Genomic DNA, 23,329 nt, shown 5'->3' with positions numbered 1-23,329 from the left:
GTTGAAATCGTCGCTCGAAGAATTATAGGTATTATAATTGATAAGCAGAGATGATTATTATAATTGATAAGCTTTCGTTTACCCTGTCCATGGCGGCTCCCCAGAGGAAAGCAACGGTAGTGGTTTTCTTCGGACGTAGATTTTGACGCAATTTCGGTAATACCCTCGACCCACGAGGAGATCTATAGTGTTTATGGATTTAACTGAAAAATTAATGTCAGTTGCAAATTCATATGAAATTACAGCTCCTGCGTGGTACACATCGAAACGAATGCTTGTTAAAACAATGAGACACTGAAAACAACAAAATAGAGGCTCTGTAAACTCCCAATGAATACGATGTCAGAGGCAATAAAACCCTTTCTCTTGCGCTGGCTATGAGATGAACGAACGAGGGAGCGTTGTCTCTCAGATGGACTCGCTACAAGAAGAGGTGTGTCACATCATCTCAGTTGCAATTGTCAGCGGTAATTAATAATTAAGTGCAAATAAATGGGTCAAGGTTGAAAATATTATAAAAATCATAAATCCAAATAATAAGCGTATAACTTTTATGTCCGAGAATATTATTAAAACCAAATTACATTAAATTATATAGATTAATTAATACACATTAAATTTTACATCTGTAATATTGGTATAAATTATGTTTTTTTTAATCTACGGTGAAAAGTGGCTCATGAAATGTTTGTATAAATTATGTTATGTTTTTTTTAATCTACGGTGAAAAGTAGAGGTCATGAAATGTTTATATCATTTAGACTGAATTTACAGATGCTATATATTAAGATGCTATGGAATTCAAATAATACTAATCAATTCTTTTAAGATGCTATGGAATTCAAATAATACTAATCAATGGAATTCAAATAATACTAATCAATTCTTTTGATGAACGCCGGATAGAATTCACTTTCTGGAAGGTTGCGGCTACTTTTGAGGATTATGAACTGTACACAACGAAATCAGCACATCCATAAAAACCTTACGCGGCTCGATTGGGGAGACATGGACGACCAAAGCTTCTTCTATAATGGTTCATCCGGTGACCTCTGTACACCCGAGGATGCCTTCTGTAGGCATTGCACTTCGTATCCTGTAGTCGTTCCAACGGATAAGAACTACAACATTAGCCGTGATAAGAATATGCAGCAATTCAGTCAAAGAGGATTCCAAATTACATGGAGTATACCCGACTCTTGTCTTTCATGTAACGCCACTGGAGGAACATGTTATCATCATATCAAAAACGGATAAGAACTACAACATTAGCCGTGATAAGAATATGCAGCAATTCAGTCAAAGAGGATTCCAAATTACATGGAGTATACCCGACTCTTGTCTTTCATGTAACGCCACTGGAGGAACATGTTATCATCATATCAAAAAAATTGGAAGAGAAATTGATAACTTCGATTCTGGTGATTTTTGCATTTGCCGTCATGGTTTATACTTGGAAAGTAATTGCTCGGAAGGTGAGGATCTCCGAAACTTGTTTTATTGACCACATCCTTACGTTTCCTTCTCTTACGCCGCTGTTTCGATTTCCGTTCCGTGCAGGGCATCACGCTGTAGGTCAAGTCCTATCTCCAGGAGTTACGACAGGTAAATTTCCTACCATTAAACCACATCCATCCGTTACTCTTATCTAGGATTATTTTTTGGAGTATGTGCTCTCTTCAGCATAGTAGTGGTTTCTTGCATAGTGCTCCGTCGGCAATTTTGTTGTACCAGGACTGCCACCGAGGAGCAGAGTATTCGAGCGTTTATGGACCCCATCGCCTCTGGAACTCCCTCTGTTGAAAATTTTTTAAATTATTATTCCTCTCAGGTGCCCACCAGATATTCTTATGCTCAGATTATGATTTACACAAACAACTTGGCAGAAAAGCTTGGTAAAGGAGGTTTTGGAACAGTTTATAAAGGACAACTTCCCACTGGACGCGAGATAGCTGTGAAGATTTTGGATGAATCCAAACAGAGTGAACAACAGTTTATAGCTGAAGTGGCAACAGTGGGTACGACCTGTCATGTTAACCTGGTGCGCCTCTTGGGTTATTCTTCCCAGGGATCCATCAAAGCTTTGGTGTATGAATATATGGTGAATGGTTCCCTTGACAAATATATCCACGGAGGCCATCATGACGAGCTGAGCTGAGCTGGAAACAACTATATTCAATTGCACTTGGTACAGCTCGCGGTATTGCATACCTGCATGATGAGTGCAGAAATCGCATCTTACATTTCGATATAAAGCCTCACAATGTTCTCCTTGATGACACTTTTTGCCCAAAACTTGCAGATTTTGGCTTAGCCCAAATAACTAATAGAGAGGAAAGCCACATCTCTGTTGGTTACAGAGGAACTCTAGGTTACTCTGCCCCAGAGATGGTGTCTAGGATGTATGGAGTTGTCACTGATAGATCTGATGTTTATAGTTATGGGATGCTGGTGATGGAGATGGTGGGTGCAAGACAAAATATTGATTTTCACAATAAAGAGAGTACATCAAGCAAATTTTTCTATCCAGAGTGGGCTTTCAAGCAAGTGGAGAAGGGTCAGTTTGGGAATTTGAGAAAAGGAAACATGTCAGAGGAAGAGCAGAGGATAGCAAAAAGAAAAAGTTTAGTTGGGCTGTGGTGCATACAATTCAATGCGGTTCGTCGTCCTCCAATGAGTAAAGTAATCGAAATGCTCGAAGAAGATGCCGGCATTACCACTCCTCCATATCCATTCCCCGTTGATCCACCTATGATAGAAATGCACCTCGATGATTCTGACCCGTCTTCTTCAACCATTACCACTCCAACTCCATTTCCATTCCCCATTGATCCACCAATGACAACTATGCAACACCATGCGCCATCTTGTTCTGCTACTTATCCTTTGGAGGTTGAAAAGAAAAATCCCAAGAGTACTCACAATGCCCAAACCTGAAACCTCAGAGAGTTTCAGATAATAATTTGATTCTCTTGGGTACTTTATATGTAATAGATTTTTAAGTTATCGACTTCAAATGAATAGAAGTAATAGTAGTTGTATTATTTATCGTTTCTCAATTTTAGTGAGAAATTGTTATGTTATCATGTCTAATTTAATTAGAGTTATTTATTGGGGGTTAATCTTTTAATATAATATTAAGTTTTTATATTATTTAAAGTTTTATTCCGTATTTTAAGATTCAATGGAAAAAGATATAACTTGGTTTCACTTTTGGCATTTTATATTTTATATTAGGCATATTTTCATAAAGAGATGTTTCATAGTTATCTAAGAATAATTACTGGTGAACCATTCTATTCTCTATGTTGCTGATTCTATTGTCTTTCTAATGCTTGCACTGTTCCTTTTCTCATTATATTCAGACCGCCATTGGAATTTCTCCTGTCATTGGAATTTCTTTATATTTCGATTGTCGGTATTGGAGTGATCATTCTCTTGTTATAGTGGAATTTCATTATATTTGAAGTGCGTGCCTCTATGAGACGTTTCTGTTTCACGCGCCTGAATGTATGCCATGTATTTTTTTTCCTGGAACTGATTTGTAACGTCTGGGCTCTTAGTTTTGCTTGTTGAACTATGGCTTCTGTGTTTTGGCAGCGTACCGTATTTTTTCCAAGATGATCATTACGGCTGGAAATGCGCACTAAATCGATGTTGTGTCAAGGTAAGAGAAATCATGCTGCTGCTCTTATGGATAGTGTCTCAAATAATTTCTCACTGGTTGACATAATTTAATTCTAAATTTTAAGGGTTCATGATTTTCAGGTCATGAAAATCTGGATGGAAATAGGACAGAGATAAGAGGAATTCCAAATTCTTTCTCACCTCAAGGTATCACAGGTACAAAATTCTCATTTCTTTTTTATTAAAGATTAACACAAACTTTTCAATGTACAGATTGAAATTTGTTTTTCAGGAAATTGATTGAAATTTGTTCTTTATGAAACTGATTTTATGAATAGACAAATCATAGTTATTTATGGAAAGCCTTCCTCTCCATTTGTGAAAATTTAGAGAAAAAAATTGTTACAATTTTACTTTTGTATTTAAAAGTTATAAAGCCTATTGAGGAGATACCTAATCCCAATAGAGTATCTCAATAGACAAATCATAGTTATTTATGGAAAACCTTCCTCTCCATTTGTGAAATTTAGAGAAAAAAATTGTTACAATTTTACTTTTGTATTTAAAAGTTATAAAGCCTATTGAGGAGATACCTAATCCCAATAGAGTATCTCGTTCGCTCGGCCTACTAAGAGTAGGAGGTTAGTCGGTCGGTCCTTTATCATATATCTACTAACCCCAAAATCTACCGTCATTTTCCCTGCTATAATGAGGCAATAACTCTGCAGAAATAGTCGAGTCTGTCGATTACGATAGCCTTATCCCCGTGTTTTTATCGGTCTCTTATTCCCAAACTCTGCTCCTAGCTTCTCTAGCTTTCTTGTATCGATAACCGAGCCCACCTGGTTTAGAGATCTTGGCATGGTTGGTTCTAAAAGTGGGATTATGAGTGGCAGGCCAATTGAGCCCAGCTTGGCCTGGTTCTAAAGGAAAGAAGGCAGAACAAAGGAAAAGGTGGAACTATCAGTGCTAGGCTAGCAATCTGCCATGCCTGGTTCTAAAATAAAGAAGGCTCAAGCAGAGCCAAGGAAAGAAATGGGGCTATAAGTGGCACGCTAGCAATCTGCCCTGCCTTGCCTGGTTCTAAAAGAAAGAAGGCTTAAGCAGAGTCAAGGAAAGAAGTGGGACTATCATTGACACGCTAGCAATCTACTCTCCCTGTTTCATGGTAGTTATCCTATATGCATGAGACTTGGCGGGCAATATTTGCTTGCTTTCCTGCCTTAGGGGCAGGACGCATAGGAAGGGGCGAAGGGCTGAGCGAGCTACTCATAGTGAAGGGGTGGGCAGAGTGATGCGAATGCATTGCTGATGACTTTTCTTAGGTAGGGGAGGTGGGAGTTCTTTTCTTGGTAGCCTCTACGCCCACATGGGGCACCAGCAAAAAGAAGCATGGAGATTCAAGTGCCTAATCGATAGCCTTAATGAATTCGTACGGGCGTTGCAGAGGTTGTCTCCAACAGCGTGGTGGGGAGGTGGATTGACTCCACTTCAGTAGGCAGAGGTTTATGATCCTGTTACAAATACCTGGACCCAATTTCCAAACATGCCATTTGCACGAGCTCAAGTTCTGCCGACAGCTTTTTTGGCAGATATGCTAAAACCAATTGTTACTGGAATGACAACATTTAGAGGAAAACTATGTGTACCACAGAGCTTATATTCGTGGCCTTTCTTTGTAGATGTTGGTGGTGAAGCCTATGATCCTGCTATTGATTCTTGGCTGGAGATGCCAAACGGTATGGGAGATGGTTGGCCTGCAAGGCAGGCAGGGACAAAATTAAGCATTGTGGTGGATGGTAACTTGTATGCGTTGGATCCTTCTAGTTCATTATACAACGGTAAGATTAAAATGTATGATCCCCAGGAAGATACATGGAAAGTCATTTTGAGGAAAGTACAAATTACACAGATTCAGAGTCACCTTACCTACTAGCTGGATTCTTGGGAAAGCTTCATGTTATTACAAAAGACATTAGCGACAATGTCGCTGTTTACAAAAGACATTAGCAACAATGTCGCTGTTTTGCAGGCTGACACAAGCGAAGGTGCAGTTACATCATCTTCATCGTCATCGACCTCCGATCCTTCTACTAGTATTTCTGATTCTGAGGTTGATAGGAAGAGCATTGCTAGTCGACATTTTGGCTTTATTGAGCTAGTCGATAGCCTTAATGAATTCGTACGGGCGACGGTTGCAGAGGTTGTCTCCAACAGCGTGGTGGGGATCATGGAGAAGCTCCTCCCATCAAGAAAAGGTTACCAACTGTACAATCTTTGGAATTGATTAAACGTGGGAGGTTTCCTTTTTATGGAGGCTGTAACGCATGATGTTCCCTTAATTGGACATCTGTTAAATAAAAAGTATCATGTGTTTATACCTGTAGAATAAATTAATTTGTAATTTAATGAGAGGAACCATCACGGTTGGTGAGGTGGAACGAAGATTTGATCCATATACTTAGGCTACGTTTGACATATAATAGAGTTGGAAGGTGTAGGCTTCCATCTATATAAGGTTTCACCATTCCGGCTAAGATATATATAAACAGGGAAAAGTATTAGTAAACTTGAGGTAATCCATTTAGTCACATTTTCTTAAAAATTAGTTCGGATATGATGAAATGTCTTCTGGATTTTTTTATAAGCAAAGGAAATGAGTGACTTTTTTTGGTCTAACATATGTTTAAAATATATTAAATAAATGTGTCATGTATTAATTACCAAGTGTTTATATTTATAGAATAAATTTATAAGTTATTTATATAAGTGGAACCATTTTATATTAAACTTAAATAAATAATAAGTTATTTAAGTAGGCATAAACAATATTGATAAATATAATTCATTTGTATGAAACACTAAATCTTAATGAACTTCATCACATTTAGGTAAACATAGACTATATTTAGAACATAGTGGGGTTTCTTTTGAGTAGAAATCTTTCCTCGGACATATCAATTTCTATAATTAAATTAATGAGGCATTGATTCATGTTTTCATTCTCTCCCAATAGTTTCATGCCATGGATGAAATTAACTTTTTTGGCAAGAATTTGTGATGATTATTAACATTTTCATGCCTTGAAAATGATCATGAGGATGAAATACACTATAGGGATGGTTTGGAGTCATCATATTGTTCATCACACATAGGGTCTAAAGTGGGAAGCTTCTCTAGCTTGGTTATCCTAGGAGACTCATCAAAGCATTTGTAATCATCTCCAACAGGGTTGGAAACCGTGTCCTAAGTATGAATAGACATGTCCAAGACTAGTGGGGTCTTTTATTGCTCTTTTCTTTTCCCTTTTATCCTCTAGATAAGCGTGGAATATGATCATCTTGGGATTTTATTTGCTTTTTGATAACCTTAGTCCTGGAGAACATATGGTTCTATGCCTTTTCCTTGGCACTAGACTTTTGAAGCAAAGGAAACTCATTTACAGGAAGCTATGACAACTTGACCTTTACATTTCTTCCTCTTTTTTAATGCAAATTTTAAATTAAAAAAAAAATTGCTAAATCTTGGGTTAAGGGCACTACAATATATATAATAATAATATGACATACATTTAAAAAAATCCCTTTATATGGTTGTAAAATGTTATGTGTATAGTTATTTAGAGTTATGCTCCAAAAACTTAAAATAGGGTAGGACACTTCAAATGTTTCCAAACACTAGTTATGGCATCCAGCATAAAAAACAAACCACAACTATCAAAGATGGCCTAACAAGGCATCACACCAAGCTACTTGTAGCCACTTCAAAGGATGAATAACAAACTAGCATGAATGCTTACAAGTCCACCCTTGATTTCCCACATACAGTATACAAGTCGTCTAGGATATTCTCTAAGCTTACATTAAACAAGTCCTCCAAGCATAGTGCTACAAGTATTCGATAGGGATTCTTTGCGACAAATCCTAGATCCTTCTCACCCAAGGACATCAAACCCTAGCACATCATGTCTTCTCTAGTTTTTTCCTATCACAAACCCTAGCACCTTCCACCCTTGCATTGATAGAATTATAAATACTTTAATATAGGATCTTTGACAAAACGTATTGATTAGAATACTACTCAATTTACGATGATGCACAAAAGTTGTTAAATTAGCATATATAATCATCACTAGAAATTGTTCAATTTCAATGGGAATGTACACTAAAACCAAACTTCCAAGTTCACAAATTGTGGAAAGCAATGTACTTCATTTATAGAACAAATGAAGTTACAAGTACATACCAATCATAATCTTGTCAAAGGCTAGGACACTCCAATTTGTTTCCAAACCCTAGCTAAGCATTCCACCATCAACAAAAAACCATAACTAGCAAGCATGGCATAGATAATGCAATCCGTTAGATCCACCAGATGCCCTTTGCATTGATAAACAACCAGCAAGTTGAAGCCCAATGTGTGTCGTTGATCTCGCTTGATTATAGTTGTTGGATCTATTGCGGTTGTAAATCTATTTTCTCGTGTGCAAATTGATTTGGATGGGTGATCTTAGTTGTTCATCTTGCTTGATCATAGCCACTGGATCTATTGGGGTGCAAGTCTGTTTTATCCCCTGTGCAACTTAGATTCCGACGGTCAATCTGGGTCATTGATCTCGCTTGATTGTAGCCATTAGATCTGTTGAGGGTGCTATTCTGTTTTATCCGTTGTGCAAGTTGGAGTTACAGGTGTGATGTGGGCCATTAATCTCGCTTGATCGTAGTCATTAGATCTATTAGGGGTGCAAGTCTATTTTATTCCCTATGCAAGTTGGAGAATGATGTGGATTATGGGTTGTTGATGAAGGGAGAGTGTCGTTGATGAAGGAAGAGAACAATCATTATATCTATCATGCAAAAAACTCGTTGTAAACCCTCGCACATGTTTCAGCGTGATGCAAGATGTGGGCCTTAGATCAGTAAAAATCACAACCGCCAGATCTATTGGGCAGAAGGCACCCCACAAACTGGAATCCATGTTCTAGCACGATATAAATCTAGGCTGTGAAATCAAAGAAATCCTGGCTGTTAGATTCATCGAGGGGGGGGGGGAGGTAATTTTTCATAAATGCCCATGCATATTTTAGTCCGATGGGAATCTAGGTCATTGATTTACCTCAAGATCAACCCTTGGATTTGGAAGGAGGAAAAGTCACCGTGGTAGTGAAAATTGGAAACTGGACCTTGCGTGTTGTTGTGTCCACTCAATCATTGCCCCATGGAATGACCCACGTGAACAATGGGGTCTATGTAGGAGCTGATAGGTATAGTAGAAAGACTGGATGCATGCCAAGTGTTTTGGGGAGGTCATGCAAGCCAATTCGTGTCCAATGTGAACTAAGAAAACTGAATTAGTACAAGAAGTTACCTTTGAATGAAGCAGAGGTGCACAGGGAAGGTCCGTATGTTTGAAGATAGTTACAAAATGTTGTTACAAGTAGATTTAATTAGTGCAGGAGAGTAAAACAATCATAATGTTTGCCAATTTTTCCGAAATTTTGTTAATTTCTTCAGTCATCTGCCTAATCTACAAGATAAGGTATCCAATTTAAGCGCTCACTTTCCAAGTTGTACACATGTCAAGAGATAAATCCTCTAGTGATGCGCTCTACATCCATGGGCCTGAAGAGTTAGACACTCCACATGATGAGGATTCTTGTTGTCTGAGATGAACTTGTAGTGCACAAATGCTCTTACTCAATGTATATGCTCCAATGGGATATAATATTTACTTGGTCAAATATCTTTTATGACGAAATTCCATATTTGGTTCCCCAAGTTAATCTTAGAGGGGAATTTTGTTGATGTATTGGTGGCGATTTTTTATTTTTGTTTCCAAGGAAATCGTAAGGTGGATGTTATTGAGTTGTTGGCTTAGCCTAACATATGATCCTAATGGAGATATGCTAATTGTTGCCACCTTATTAAATTTTGGAGAAATGTTGGCTAATCTTGGCATAGGGCTGCAATGGCCCTTGAATTCCATTCATTAGACATCCTTAGTTTAAGGCTATGGACCACATTAGTGTTAGTGGGCACCCACTAACACTAATGTGGTCCATAACCTTAAACTAATGGTGTCTAATGAATGACATACAAGGGCTATTGCAACATAAAAAATAAAGACTCTAAGTCAAGCACTCACTCTCTAAGGTGTACACATGTCAAGAGATCAATCTTCACATGTTGCACTCTCCAGAGAAGAAATAGGAGGGGCAAGGTGCGAAGCCGCCAGAGAAGAAATAGGAGGGGCAAGGTCAATCTGTCATATTATATACGTAATAAGATTTCTTCCTAAATACCATAAGAAAGAGGTTCTATTCTGCTCGATCGGCCTGTTCACTAATTGGGTATTTTTCCATATGAAACCCGTTGTTTCCATGGGTCGTTGACATAATCTTCCACTGGGTTAGTCAATGTCATTTGTCATTAGGCAAGTCACTAAATGAGAGCCTTTCAGGTTCTTCCTTCTCCATCCATCCTCGCATCGTCCTAGGGTGCTAGTCAAAAGGGTAAGGGTGTGTTTGTTTCATTCCAACCAATCCTGGGTCTATAGTTGTTCCCTCCTAAAGCCTAAGGTATCAAAGTTCAGCCAAGGAGGTCTAGTTCTGGCAGGTAGAGTGAGTGGTTCCTATATGCGAGATAACCTCCTCCGTACACAAGCTTTACCAGAGAGGTTTCTCTCTTCCCTTGACGAGGACTAGATAGAATACCTTATTTTAAGGACTCCCTTTCAGGAGATCCATTCATCCCAGCCCTTCCCTTTGGCAGCTGCTAATAAATCAAGCCAAGCCTGCAAGCAGCACATCCATATCTGTCCAATGAACCAAAGAATAGGCGATTTCCCACCCCGTAGCCTGCCAGCCCCTTCTCATAGCCCCTTCTCATAGTCCCTAGTCAGTGCCAGTGTAGCAATCAAGGTTGTTGGTATTCCGATCAGAGTGGTAATCAAGCCTGGCAAACTTTGGCTATTGGGATAATGAATCAGTTAGTCCTAGCGTTGGCGGTAAGCGGCAAGATATATTAGGACCTGGCCGAGCAACTAGGGCATGGCAAGTGGAAAGTTGGCAAGAGACAGATAGAAACCCACCCATTTGGTTAGACCCAATCAACTAGTAGCCTAGATAATGGCTTTAGTCCCATCGCATTATTACATAGATAAAGGACAGGAGTTTCATAATTATACATTTAGATAGATAAAAGGAGTAGCTCAATAAACTCCTTGGCTCTCTTGGCCTTGTCAAGACTAATCTCTATCCTCTTCAACGATGGAATGAACAAATTGACTAGTTTCACTTTCTAGCGGAATTTCATAATTTAGCAGTTAATTCAAAAATAGAATCCCTGCTTATCATCCGTTCTATTCTATCACATTCCGAAAATAGAATATTGAAATATTTCAATCTCTAACTCATAGAGGGGGGTCCTCTCTCGCTCGACGCTGATAAATAAAGGTGCGAAGCCGCCAGAGAAGAAAAAGGAGGGGCAAGGGTACGTTAGTACGCTCGATTGCTAATGAGAGGGCTTTTGAGCTTGCTATCGAGTCTTGTACGCCCGAAGCAAGGAACTGACTGAACCTAAACTACCACATGCTCATATATAACTAACTACCACCATTTCAGCAGTCACTTACTCATTGTCTTGTTCGGCATTCATTATATACGTAATTACGTCATTGCTACTTACGGAGGTGGCTTATCTGCCTTCTTAGCATGCTTATCCCTACGGCGCTGCTCCCTTCGTAGTTTCTTATCAGACTTCACCTTAGAACCATGTGTAGGGCGCTTGAACTGAGGAGGTCTTTTCATTGGAGATTCAGTCCTGCGTAGGCTGAATATAACCCTAAGAATTTGGCCATTTTCACCCCTCTTTTTATATATATAGCACAGAGGTTTTTCAAGATTCCCCTCCTCTCCCTCTCGTCTCCTTACCAGTCGAGCCCCCTGTCGGGTCCTCTCCCGTTGGTCGAGCGTGCTCCGCATCCTCTCCTCTCCCTCTCCTCTCCCTTATGGTCGAGTACCTAAAGGTCCTCTCCCTATGGTCGAGCCTGCTTACGCATCCTTAACAGTCGAGCACCTAAAGGTCCTCTCCTCTCCCTCTCCCTTATGGTCGAGTACCTAAAGGTCCTATGGTCGAGCCCCCTAAAGGGTCCTTAACAGTCGAGCCTGCTTACGCATCCTTATGGTCGAGTACCTAAAGGTCCTCTCCCTATGGTCGAGCCTGCTTACGCATCCTCTCCCTCTCCTTAATAGTCGAGCTAAACCTAAAGGTCCTCTCCTTAACAGTCGAGCCTGCTTACGCATCCTTATGGTCGAGTACCTAAAGGTCCTTAACAGTCGAGCACCTAAAGGTCCTAATGGTCAAGTACCTAAAGGTCCTCTCCTTATCAGTCGAGCCTGCTTACGCATCCTTATCAGTCGAGCCCCCTGTCGGGTCCTCTCCCGTTGGTCGAGCCCCCTCCGGGTCCTCTCCTGGTGGTCGAGCAACTAAAGTTCCTCTCCTTATCAGTCGAGCCCCCTGTCGGGTCCTTGCTTTCCTAACGTCAAGAAAGCAAGAAATTTCAATTTACTTATTGGGTGGGGGGGCGTTGGTCGAGCGTGCTCTACATCCTCTCCTTATCAGTGCATCCTTACCAGCGCATCATGGGAGTGGATCCAGTCGGTTCAGAGAAAAGCGCGGGGAGTGGATCCAGTCGGTTGTACCTCACCCTATTCGATCGAGAGAGCGTGAATGCATATATTATATATGTTATTATGCCATGAATGATAGATCGATTTCTTCCCCTCAATTCAAAAGGCTGGTCGATGAACCAGCAAGAAAAAAAAACTAGCGGGCTTAACAGATAGACTCGAACTATCCTCTTACTCCGAACTTGAACCTGATGGAGAGGCAAATATCCGGGCAACTTATTTATACGGGTTATAACTTGTTCTACCCCACGCTGATCGGCTGCTTCAGAGAGATTCAATTGATAGGAATGAATGCGCTGTTGCTCGCTATCTGGAAGTGTAGTGTGAGGACCTTACTCGACCGGGATGGGAATGAATCGTTAAAGCCTACGAAGACCCGAATAACTGGATGGGACTCAACCTTTATATAGATCCTTTGTAGATCAACCCGCCCCCCACTGGAGATAGATTCTTTGTAGAAGTATCAACCGGCCACAACTACTGGTTTCGTGAATAAAGATCGAACCGCCCCCGGATTGTAAGTCCTATCGGCCGTACATACTAGCTTCTCCAAGCAAATCTTTTCATCACATAGAAAAAAGAAGGGCCTTCGGACGAAAGGCACGTATGGTTAGTTCAGAGCCAATTCCTTCTTTGTAGATTGACTGAACGCTGAAACTCGGGAACGGAAAACGGTACTTATAAGGTTGCCCCGCTCCCTCTCAATGCCAGGCACTCGTTCGATGCACTACGCATACCTTCCATATCCAGATCTCATTGCAAAGCTGTCAATAGCAGATTCCGATCGAGATCAAGATCCAGCCATTGAAGCAGACAACACCTACACTAGGAGCACCCCCACTAGCTTCAGTAGTTCCAGCTTATCCACCGCCAGTACCATTAGTAGCAGCATCCTCACTAGTTAGAGTTATTGACCCACTTCCCCACCACTATCTCCGGGTCAAGCACCTAAGGCAGTCGCAAGAGAAGCAGAGGTAGCAGCATACCTTCCAGCTCCATTTCGAGATCGAGAGTCCCCGTAGCTTCTCTTCGCCCGGTTCCATTTCTAGTTCCAGTCCCAGCATACGAGCCAGCATCTCGCCTAGTGGCATCCCTTCTTCCAAGTCTATACCCAGCAGCTTCCCCACCAGTGCATGCATCCCTTACTGTCCCATCTATTCTATATGAACCAGCAGCAAAGCCAGCAGTAGCAGTACGAGTAGCAAGGGCAGGTGCACCAGTAGAAGCAGAGCCATAAGCTAAGCCATAAGCAGGGGCATGTGCACCAGTAGCAGAGCCAGTTGTTTACCCATAGCATCCATAAACATATCTAGTTTACCCATAATACCCTAATGATCGTGATCAAGCTTATGATTCTGACCTTCATGATTGAGATCCAAGTTATGCCTTTCGTTCGGATCCATATCCAAATGACCCCATTAAAGTACCAGTTCCATACCCAGAAGTAGTAGTTGGCCTTTAGGCAAGATAGGTATATGAAAATTGAGTATGGTTATATAAGCTATGCCGGAGGCCTATCGACAGGGTGTACTGGCTACGAATGATTAGGTCGATTAGAGCTTCCTGAGGTAGGCTATGTAGGAGGGGTAGTACTAGTTTCTAAATTGGCATTATGAGTAGAAGGCTAGGTAGCATGGCTAGTGCATGTAGTGATGTAAACCTCAGGGTGCTCCACCTCCTATATGGATCCAACAATGAATTTGTCCTTCTCTACATGTTTGGTTTAGCTGGACTAAGTAGCTGCTGATGATGTAGAAGCCTTACTTGATGATGATGGTTGGGAAGGCTGTGGAGGTCGTATGTGATGAGGAAGGCTATGAATATTTATGTGATGGGAATGGATTCTAGTAGATTTCTAGTTTTGTATTCTTAGGTTTTCAACGGCCTTTCTACTCTTCTTCGAGTTGTTGCTCATGCTTGGATTGATAGTAGGCCCAACACTAATCAATGGTATGGCCAGATCTCTGATGGTACTCACAACATTTGTTTAGATCTGGTCTAGGTTAACCCAATGGATGGTAGTTCCAAGGTTTCTCCTACTACTGCTAAGGTGGAGTAGTGGTAGCTAGCTACGAAGTGGTAGGTTGTGAGGTAGAGGTAGATGTAAGAGTACTAGTATTAGGTGATGGTGTAGGAGGTGGAGCTGCTTGAATAGAACATTGTAAGATCCTTAGTTCTTATTATTGTTGTGGCTGTGTCGGAGGTATAGTTGGTGGAGTAGTCTGAATGATAGCAACCTCAAGAGGATTAACCACACCATAACCTATTAGATTATGATCTAAATGATGGTTCTAATAAGGTTTAGGTGCATGATCAATAGCCCCTTGCTTATAGGCCAAGATAGGATGGTCATACTATATAAGATTATGGTTAATATAGTAGGCTTTCAAGTCCAACACCTTATCAATGGCATCTTGAAGAGTGGGAGGGTGGTTCTCTGATGATACGTGGGTTACCTGGCACATGACCACAACAGTGCCGCTACTCTGAGCCAATCGTTTAGTAGGTTACTAAGCTGCTCGTAATGCCTGCCACTAGTTCAGAATCCGAAGAACTATTTGTATACGTATTGCATGGCAAAGAATAAGGTATATCGGGAGGGCTCAGTAGCAGGTTCAGGGTACAAAGGACTCGAAGTAGAAGGTGGCTCGGCTAAGAATCAGCAGAATAAGGTGAACTTCTGGTTGTTTACTACTCAAATTATGTTCTAAACCTTGTGCTGACTAGAGCTGTCAGTAACATGACTCCAGTTGATAAGTGGCGTGGTCAGAGAAGATTATGGGTTATTGCTGCTTAATCTGGGCTTAGCTTCATCCCTGCTTCTTAGTGTCTGATTGGGCTTGAGAGTAAGGGCAAGTCCTGCTTCTGGCTTAAGACTTCTGTTGCCCTTGTTTAGGCATAAGTTGGGCTTGTCTGATGACTTCTGGCTTGTGTTCTTGTTTAGGCATAAGTGGAGTTGTCTAAAGGTGAAGGACTAAAGGCTTCTGGTGAAAGGCTTCTGTTGGCCTTATTTGTTGATTTTTATGACGAGGGCTAAAGGTGAGAGTCCCAAGGTTCAAGGTGAAAGGGGCCCCCCCGCCTTAAAGAAATTCTTTCTATCTAATCAAAGTAAGCATAGTAGGTAAGGTATAAAAGAAGAGGGTAAAAAGCCGTGTGGTTTAGTAAAGGCTTAGGTAGTCTATTCCTAAGTAGGCGGAGTGGATAAGGTAAGCTGCTTCCATCCAGTGCTCGTATCAAGTAAGTAATAGCTTTGGGGTATGTTGTGGGCTCCGCACTCGTTATTGTAAAGGTAACCGGGCCCGGGCTCCGCAAGACACCATACTGGGTCGTCGTCATGCTAAAAACTAACTAATTCAGAATGAGAGTTCGGAAGTATAATAAGGGTGAGGTAGTTGGCATCAAAAGTCTAAGGATGACGTTCTTGACTTGCTTGACGAATCCGAGAATAAGGATTTTGAATCCAGTCATATACTAAGGCTATATTTCTGTCTCTCTCCGGTAAGAGAATAAGGCCGCTGTCTTCTGTATGTCTTCGGGAATCAGGCTATCTTTCTCTCTCCGGTAAGAGAATAAGGCTAAGGCTCTTTCCGGTAAGATACTAAGACCTTTTGTCTGTATTTCTTCGGGAATAAGGCTGCTTCCTGTCTCCGGGAATAAGGCTGCTTTCTGTCTCTCTCCGGTAAGAGACTAAGGCTGCTTTCCGTCTGTCTTTCTCCGATAAGATAAGAAGGCTGTCGAATCCGGCATAAAAAGGGTCTAATCTAATTAGGGTGAGTTGCTCTCTCTACTCGCTGGACCAATAATAGAAGAAGGCTGTGTAACCCGGCCTAAAACGAAAGGTATAATGATAGGTGCTTGCTCTACTCGCTGGACCAATAATAGAAGAAGGCAGTCTCTCTCTCCGGTGAAAGAAGAAGGGTAAGGCAGCAACTGCCCTTATTCTTTCACGGGGTCCTCTCATCATCTCATATATAAGAAGGCTGGCAATGTCTCTCCATTCATATCAGAAGACAGCATTCAATCTGTCTGTCTTTCTCCGGCATATGAAAAGGGTGAGGTGGTCGACTCGCTGGACTAATAATACTAAGAAGGCTGTGGAATCAGGTAATATAAGAAGGTTAAGGCTGTCTCCATCCGATCCGGTAAGAGAGTGTTGTCTGTGGAATCTGGTCTAAGGCATAATCCCGTAATAAAAGAAGGCAGTATATCTTTCTTTTCAATTTACTTATTTTTTTTTACTTAATTTGGGGGGCAAATAAGTAACTAAAAAAGAGTTCGACAGGCTCACCCTCCTAACGTCAAGCAAGCGGGTTCATTTGACTTACTTTTGATCAGCTCCCTTGGCGGAGGTTTTGGACATTCTCCCTACTAATTTGACCATTTTAGCTTGGCGGAGGTTTTTGAATATTGAGCAACGAATGAATGCATAATGACATATATAATATATGCTCGGAATCTCCCTCATTCAAAAACCGATATGAGATTTCATTATGCTTTGGTTGACCGGCCCTCACTCGGTTAATCGACCAGCCCACCTCTCCCTCTCCCTCTCCTCTCCCTCTCCTCTCCTCTCCCTCTCCCTCTCCTCTCCTCTCCCTCTCCTTATCAGTCGAGCCCCTGACGGACCTTATGGTCGAGCACCCTAAAGGGTGCGTTAGCACACTCGACTGTCAAGGAGAGGGACAGAGTCACTCACTATTCATATGGTGAGGGTCTTTATCAGTCGAGCCCCCTAAAGGGTCCTCTCCCTTTTGGTCGAGTCTGCTTACGCATCCTTAACAGTCGAGCACCTAAAGGTCCTCTCCTCTCCTCTCCCTCTCCTTATCAATCGAGCCCCTGACGGACCTTATGGTCGAGCACCCTAAAGGGTGCGTTAGCACACTCGACTGTCAAGGAGAGGGACAGAGTCACTCACTATTCATATGGTGAGGGTCCTTATCAGTCGAGCCCCCTAAAGGGTCCTCTCTCTTTTGGTCGAGTCTGCTTACGCATCCTTAACAGTCGAGCCTGCTTACGCATCCTTATGGTTGAGTACCTAAAGGTCCTAATGGTCGAGCCCCCTAAAGGGTCCTCTCCTTAACAGTCGAGCCTTCTTACGCATCCTCTCCCTCTCCTCTCCCTCTCCTTAATAGTCGAGTACCTAAAGGTCCTTATTGTCGAGTACCTAAAGGTCCTTAACAGTCGAGTACCTAAAGGTCCTTGGGGTCGAGTACCTAAAGGTCCTCTCCTTAACAGTCGAGCCTGCTTACGCATCCTTATCAGTCGAGCCCCCTAAAGGGTCCTCTCCCTATGGTCGAGCGCCTCCGGTCCTTAACAGTCGAGTACCTAAAGGTCCTTATGGTTGAGTACCTAAAGGTCCTCTCCTCTCCCTCTCCCTTATGGTTGAGTACCTAAAGGTCCTATGGTCGAGCCCCCTAAAGGGTCCTCTCCTTAACAGTCGAGCCTGCTTACACATCCTTAACAGTCGAGCCTGCTTACGCATCCTCTCCTTATCAGTCGAGCCCCCTAAAGGGTCCTTAACAATCGAGCACCTAAAGGTCCTCTCCTCTCCCTCTCCCTTATGGTCGAGTACCTAAAGGTCCTATGGTCGAGCCCCCTAAAGGGTCCTCTCCCTTTTGGTCGAGTCTGCTTACGCATCCTTAACAGTCGAGCCTGCTTACGCATCCTTATGGTCGAGCACCTCTCCTCTCCCTCTCCTCTCCTCTCCCTAATGGTCGAGCCCCCTAAAGGGTCCTCTCCTTAACAGTCGAGCCTGCTTACACATCCTTATCAGTCGAGCCCCCTAAAGGGTCCTCTCCCTATGGTCGAGCGCCTCCGGTCCTTAACAGTCGAGCACCTAAAGGTCCTTATGGTCGAGCACCCTAAAGGGTCCTCTCCTTATCAGTCGAGCCTGCTTACGCATCCTCTCCCTCTCCTCTCCCTCTCCTTAACAGTCGAGTACCTAAAGGTCCTTATGGTCGAGTACCTAAAGGTCTTTAACAGTCGAGTACCTAAAGGTCCTCTCCTTAACAGTCGAGCCTGCTTACGCATCCTTATCAGTCGAGCCCCCTAAAGGGTGCGTTAGCACACTCGACTGTCAAGGAGAGGGACGGAGTCACTCACTATTCATACGGTGAGGGTCCTCTCCCTCTCCTCTCCCTCTCCTTAACAGTCGAGTACCTAAAGGTCCTTATGGTCGAGTACCTAAAGGTCCTTAATAGTCGAGTACCTAAAGGTCCTATGGTCGAGCGCCTCCGGTCCTTATTAGTCGAGCGTGCTTACGCACCCTAAAGGTCCTCTCCTTAACAGTCGAGCCTGCTTACGCATCCTTTTGGTCGAGCACCTAAAGGTCCTAACCAGTAAGGTGCATCCTTATCAGTGAAGTGCATCCTTACCAGCGCATCATGGGAGTGGATCCAGTCGGTTCAGAGAAAAGCGCGGGGAGTGGATCCAGTCGGTTGTACCTCACCCTATTCGATCGAGAGAGCGTGAATGCATATATTATATACGTTATTATGCCATGAATGATAGATCGATTTCTTCCCCTCAATTCAAAAGGCTGGTCGATGAACCAAGGGGCCTGTTCTCGCTTGCTGGTTGAACCCGAGGCTTGACGAAATCACTCGAAGCTGGTCGAAAACGAGGGCTGGCTGTCAACACTTCTTCTGTCAGTTAGGACCACCTTTGGGGGTTTTTATATTGCTCAAGGCTACCTCTAGCTAGGAAATCACTATCATTATATATGTCATTACGCCATACTGAACCTAAACTACTACATGCTCATATATAACTAACTACCACCATGCCCAGGTACGTTAGTGACTCGACTGATAATGACATATATAATATATGCTCGGAATCTCCCTCATTCAGAAACCGATATGAGAGATTTCATTACGCTTTGGTTGACCAGCCCTCGCTCGGTTAATTGACCAGCCCACCTCTCCCTCTCCCTCTCCTCTCCCTCTCCTCTCCTTTCCCTCTCCCTCTCCTCTCCTCTCCTCTCCCTCTCCTTATCAGTCGAGCCCCTTACGGACCTTATGGTCGAGCACCCTAAAGGGTGCGTTAGCACACAACAATGTAAACTTTGAAACGGGAACTGATACTGTTACCCGTTTTGTAGAGGTGGCAAAAAAATGACCCGATTTTCAAAAGTGTTGATGCAGAATACACATGTTTTTTTAAGAACATGCTTTTTGGAACTTTAATTTTTTTCATGTGCATTAAGTGGGTGAGGCTCGGTGAATGGTAGTGATTTTCATCCTGATTTTAAAAAGTGTGTATTCTGCATCACACCCTTTTTTTAAAAGACCTATTTTTTGACTTTAAATTTTCTAGTGTGTGAAATGTAAAAAATTATTTTCTAAATTTGATCGTCATTGTATTCATTGTTTTCTATCTTAATTTTTTTTTTTTTTTTGGGCTTTTTATTGTTTTGCGTTTTTAAATTATAAAGTCGATAGTTTGAATTTTAGATAATCTACATATTTAGACATCTTTTCAACCCCCTTAATTAATTTTTCAATCGACATGAAATAATTGTTTCTAAAAAACAACATTTTTTAACAATGGACATAAAAAATAACCATTTTTAATATAAATATAACAAAAAAACTAAACGTTTTGATAATTTTTTGCTAGAATTAACATGTCAAAATCACAATTTTTATACAAAAATATTAACTAAAAATGGTCAAATAATAGTTTTTTTATGAATTTCATGTCAAAAAGATAATAATAACTACTTTTTTTTCAAAAAAAAAATGATTAACTTAAAAATCAATGCAAAAATCACATATTACCAATATTGAACGTATAACAACCCTAATTGAGTGTTTATTATTCTCATAAAATGTCAAAGTCAAAACATTGCAAAGCTTGAGTTACAAGCATAACTTAAATTTAATCAAGAATGTCACGTAATCCAAACTCTTCGTCCTCTAGAGTTTCATCATTGTCCTCTTCCACAATATTTTCTGTTTCATTTTGCTCATTTTGCTCATTTTCCTCTTCTAATGGGTCTTTCATGTCTGCAAACCCCCCAATATGTGTCTTTCCATACATTCCATGTAATGGTGGTTGGGGTTCCTTTGCCTTTTTTGCCACACGTGATTCACTAAAGTCCCCTTTCTTCAACCCAATTTCTTGCATTGCATCTGGAAGAAATTGAAGAGCATTAATTCTTTGCTGAATGAAATTGCATTGTAATGGATCTTTCTCAATTGCAATGCAATTTCTTCCTTTTTGAAGGCAGCATGCTAGTGTTGTACCTAATTATCAAGCACAAAAAAATAATGAAGTAAATTAGTACAATGACATATTAATTAAAAAAAAGAACATATTGAAATTCAATTCCATGTGGCAAAACGTACCTGAGCCAGAAAATAAATCCAGAACCCAATCTCCTTCATTTGAACATATGTCTATAAGATAGTTAATCAATAATTGTGGTTTCTGATAAATGTTAACTATCTCTCCTTTCATTTCTTTGTCTTCATATGTTAGTTTTCTCACAACAGCATCATAAGTCAGTATTTGGCTATGACTCTTTTTGTCCACCCGATTAAAAATCATAGACATATGGCTATCATCTTTTGCCCAACTATCAATATGAATGAACTCACAGTCATTTATAAATTGTTGATCTTCATTGTCAAGAAGATTTGACTTTTGCCTGTAACATAAAATAGTAAAATTTCAATTAACTTGTACATAAATTAATTTTTCAACATTAATCAAATATACCTTTAAACATCTTACCATGTAAGCTGCATCCTTGAATTTGTTTTCCCCTTGAAGCTTGACAATAACATTGCCAACAGTGTGTCTGAATGAAATGTCACAAATCTCCATAATGGTGATGACGTCACTTCCTTAAATCCCGCCACTACTTTATTAAAAGCTTGATAAGTATAAGGGTCATTATCATAGCAAATGTTTGGAATATTGAAACCATGGGGAATATCTGCAATAACGAGGGCATAATCCCTTTTTGGTATGAGTTTCGCAATGTCTTCACAGTCGCCTTGTATTACTTGATATTGAATAGTGTCTAGCCCATTCCAAATGAAATGATTAAGAGTTGGATCAAGTTCAACATTCTTAATACGTTGCTTTCTCAGTCTTTCAATCTTTATTTTTTCAATAAAAGTCTTGAAACTGTCTGGTGCTCCATTATCTTCTTTCTTCATCTTTTACCAAACAAACAAATGTATGTGTAAGTTTTAATTTAAATTAAAAATAGTACACAGATGATTAAAACTGAATGTATAAATCAAGTTACCTTTTTAAATGCAAGATAAAAAGCTTTCAATGTTGATGTAGAACTTGAATCTGGATAGTTGCGTACAACATCATCCCAACTATCTTCATTCAACAATTTAACCATTTGTTCCTGAATTTTCATGTAAACTTTGTGACTGCATAGATAAAGTAAGAAAAAGTTAATATACTGATATGTATAACAAATACTACCAATAACAACATGTTTTAGTTAAAAGATAACTATAATCCTGGAAATAAGTAAAAATAATTCAGCAAACTTACTTTTGAAATTCTTCAGACATTTCTTCCAATGATAATTCCCCCGACTTCACACGAGATAATATTGTTTTGACAATTTCTTCATCTTTCACTCCTTGCATCGCCCTCCAAGGCGTGATGGTCATATCGTCTGGAAGTTGCTTCAGTTCAGGCGCTGATTTATTGTTGCTACATATCAATGGCTTAGACTTTCTGACCTTCTGGTTTTTAATGCCAATGTCTTCCCACATGCTAAAAATGTCATCAATCAAATTCCAAATATCTCCAGTTCTAAATGCCAATTGGAAAATGTTATCAACACCTCTGAATAAATCGCTAGATCTGTTGTCTTTTCCATTTTTTGAATTGCCTTTATCTTCAATTTGATAGCCTATTTCCATACAACATTCCTTTCGGAAATCTGTAGTAATATTGATCTTATCCCCACCACATTTTTCTAGGAATTCACTATGAATAAATCTAACCTTTTGGACCAAAGTCATAGACATCCTATATTCATTATCTGAATTATGATCCCATGCCACTAGCTTTGCTTCTGTTTCATTTAAACCAGCATAAATGATACATTTCATCGTTTCAAAACGTGGGTTATTAGGATATTCCTCCATCAATTGTCTTTGAGCTTCAACAGAATGGTTCCCCCCAAGCACATAATAATTGTATTCAAAACATTTTGACTTATCAAATGCTTCTTTGTTGGGAACTTGAAGTGGATCAACAAGAAGCACATAACTAACCACATGAGCATATGGATTGTACCTCATCAATGTCTTCAAGTTGTGAACATGCAGATGGTGCGGCTTTCTGACTTGATATTGGCATTGTCCTTCACTTGCCTTATAGGTTTGTGTCACATTTAACTGAAATGTACGACCACCATCAACTAAGTTTCTCTTTGTCAAATTCTGTCGAATGGCATTTTGTTTTGTTTTGATAATGCCATCACCTAAATCAGCTCCTGGTGTAATGATTTCTCTGCTTTCTTTTGAAGTTTCACTAGGTTCTTGACTGCTGGTAATGACTACTTCAAGATCTTCAACTCTACTTTTTTTCGTCTTAACATTCTGAAGAGATCTATTCTTGGCCATTGTTACTTTTGGTCTTTTACGACCTTCCACAATTTCAATGTCATCTTCAGTAATGGCAACATATGCTTCATTGTCAACTTCATCGTCCTCAAAAGTAACTTGTTTACCCTTGCTAGATTTATCCACCAGAGGCCTTTTTTTCTGATTCTTTGGATGTAGTTTTGTAGCATCATCAATTACTACATTTTCCATGTTTTGCATATCTTCCTCTGACACTGAGTAAAAATGGTTGACAACGTTCATGATATCATTCTCTATGTAATGAATGCCTCCCACCATAATTGAACAGCTTTCAACAAAATTCTGCCAAACAAAATATCATATGTTAATATAATCAAAGTTAAAAAATATAGCGAGACATTTTCAAAACGCAAAATAAAAATACAAATAACAATACTTACCG

General features: G+C 40.5%; 1 protein-coding gene and 1 pseudogene across 3 annotated transcripts in view; both read left to right on the top strand.

Annotated features, from left to right (window-relative positions):
- The first annotated feature begins 959 nt into the window (after positions 1-959).
- LOC149142113 (sister chromatid cohesion protein PDS5 homolog A-like) overlaps positions 960-23,329 on the top strand; it is a 280,338-nt gene continuing 257,968 nt past the window's right edge. For 2 of the 3 annotated variants that reach the window (XM_089448308.1, XM_089448310.1), the window contains exons 1-4: positions 961-1,475; positions 1,561-1,605; positions 3,601-3,667; positions 3,769-3,843. The gene's annotated coding sequence lies outside the window, so the exon portion shown is untranslated. Of the gene's footprint in view, positions 1,476-1,560; positions 1,606-3,600; positions 3,668-3,768; positions 3,844-23,329 lie in introns of all 3 variants that reach the window. The other variant, XM_089448309.1, reaches the window with a different exon arrangement.
- Positions 1,662-3,046, top strand: LOC149142115 (LEAF RUST 10 DISEASE-RESISTANCE LOCUS RECEPTOR-LIKE PROTEIN KINASE-like 2.5 pseudogene; annotated as a pseudogene).

The sequence above is a fragment of the Pinus tabuliformis genome, chromosome X (assembly GCF_031772625.1).
Source record: "Pinus tabuliformis cultivar Carrire ecotype Pingquan chromosome X, CPIR1, whole genome shotgun sequence".
NCBI lineage: Eukaryota > Viridiplantae > Streptophyta > Pinopsida > Pinales > Pinaceae > Pinus > Pinus tabuliformis.
Note: the sequence above shows the minus strand (reverse complement) of the source record. Positions and strands in the feature narration are given on the sequence as shown.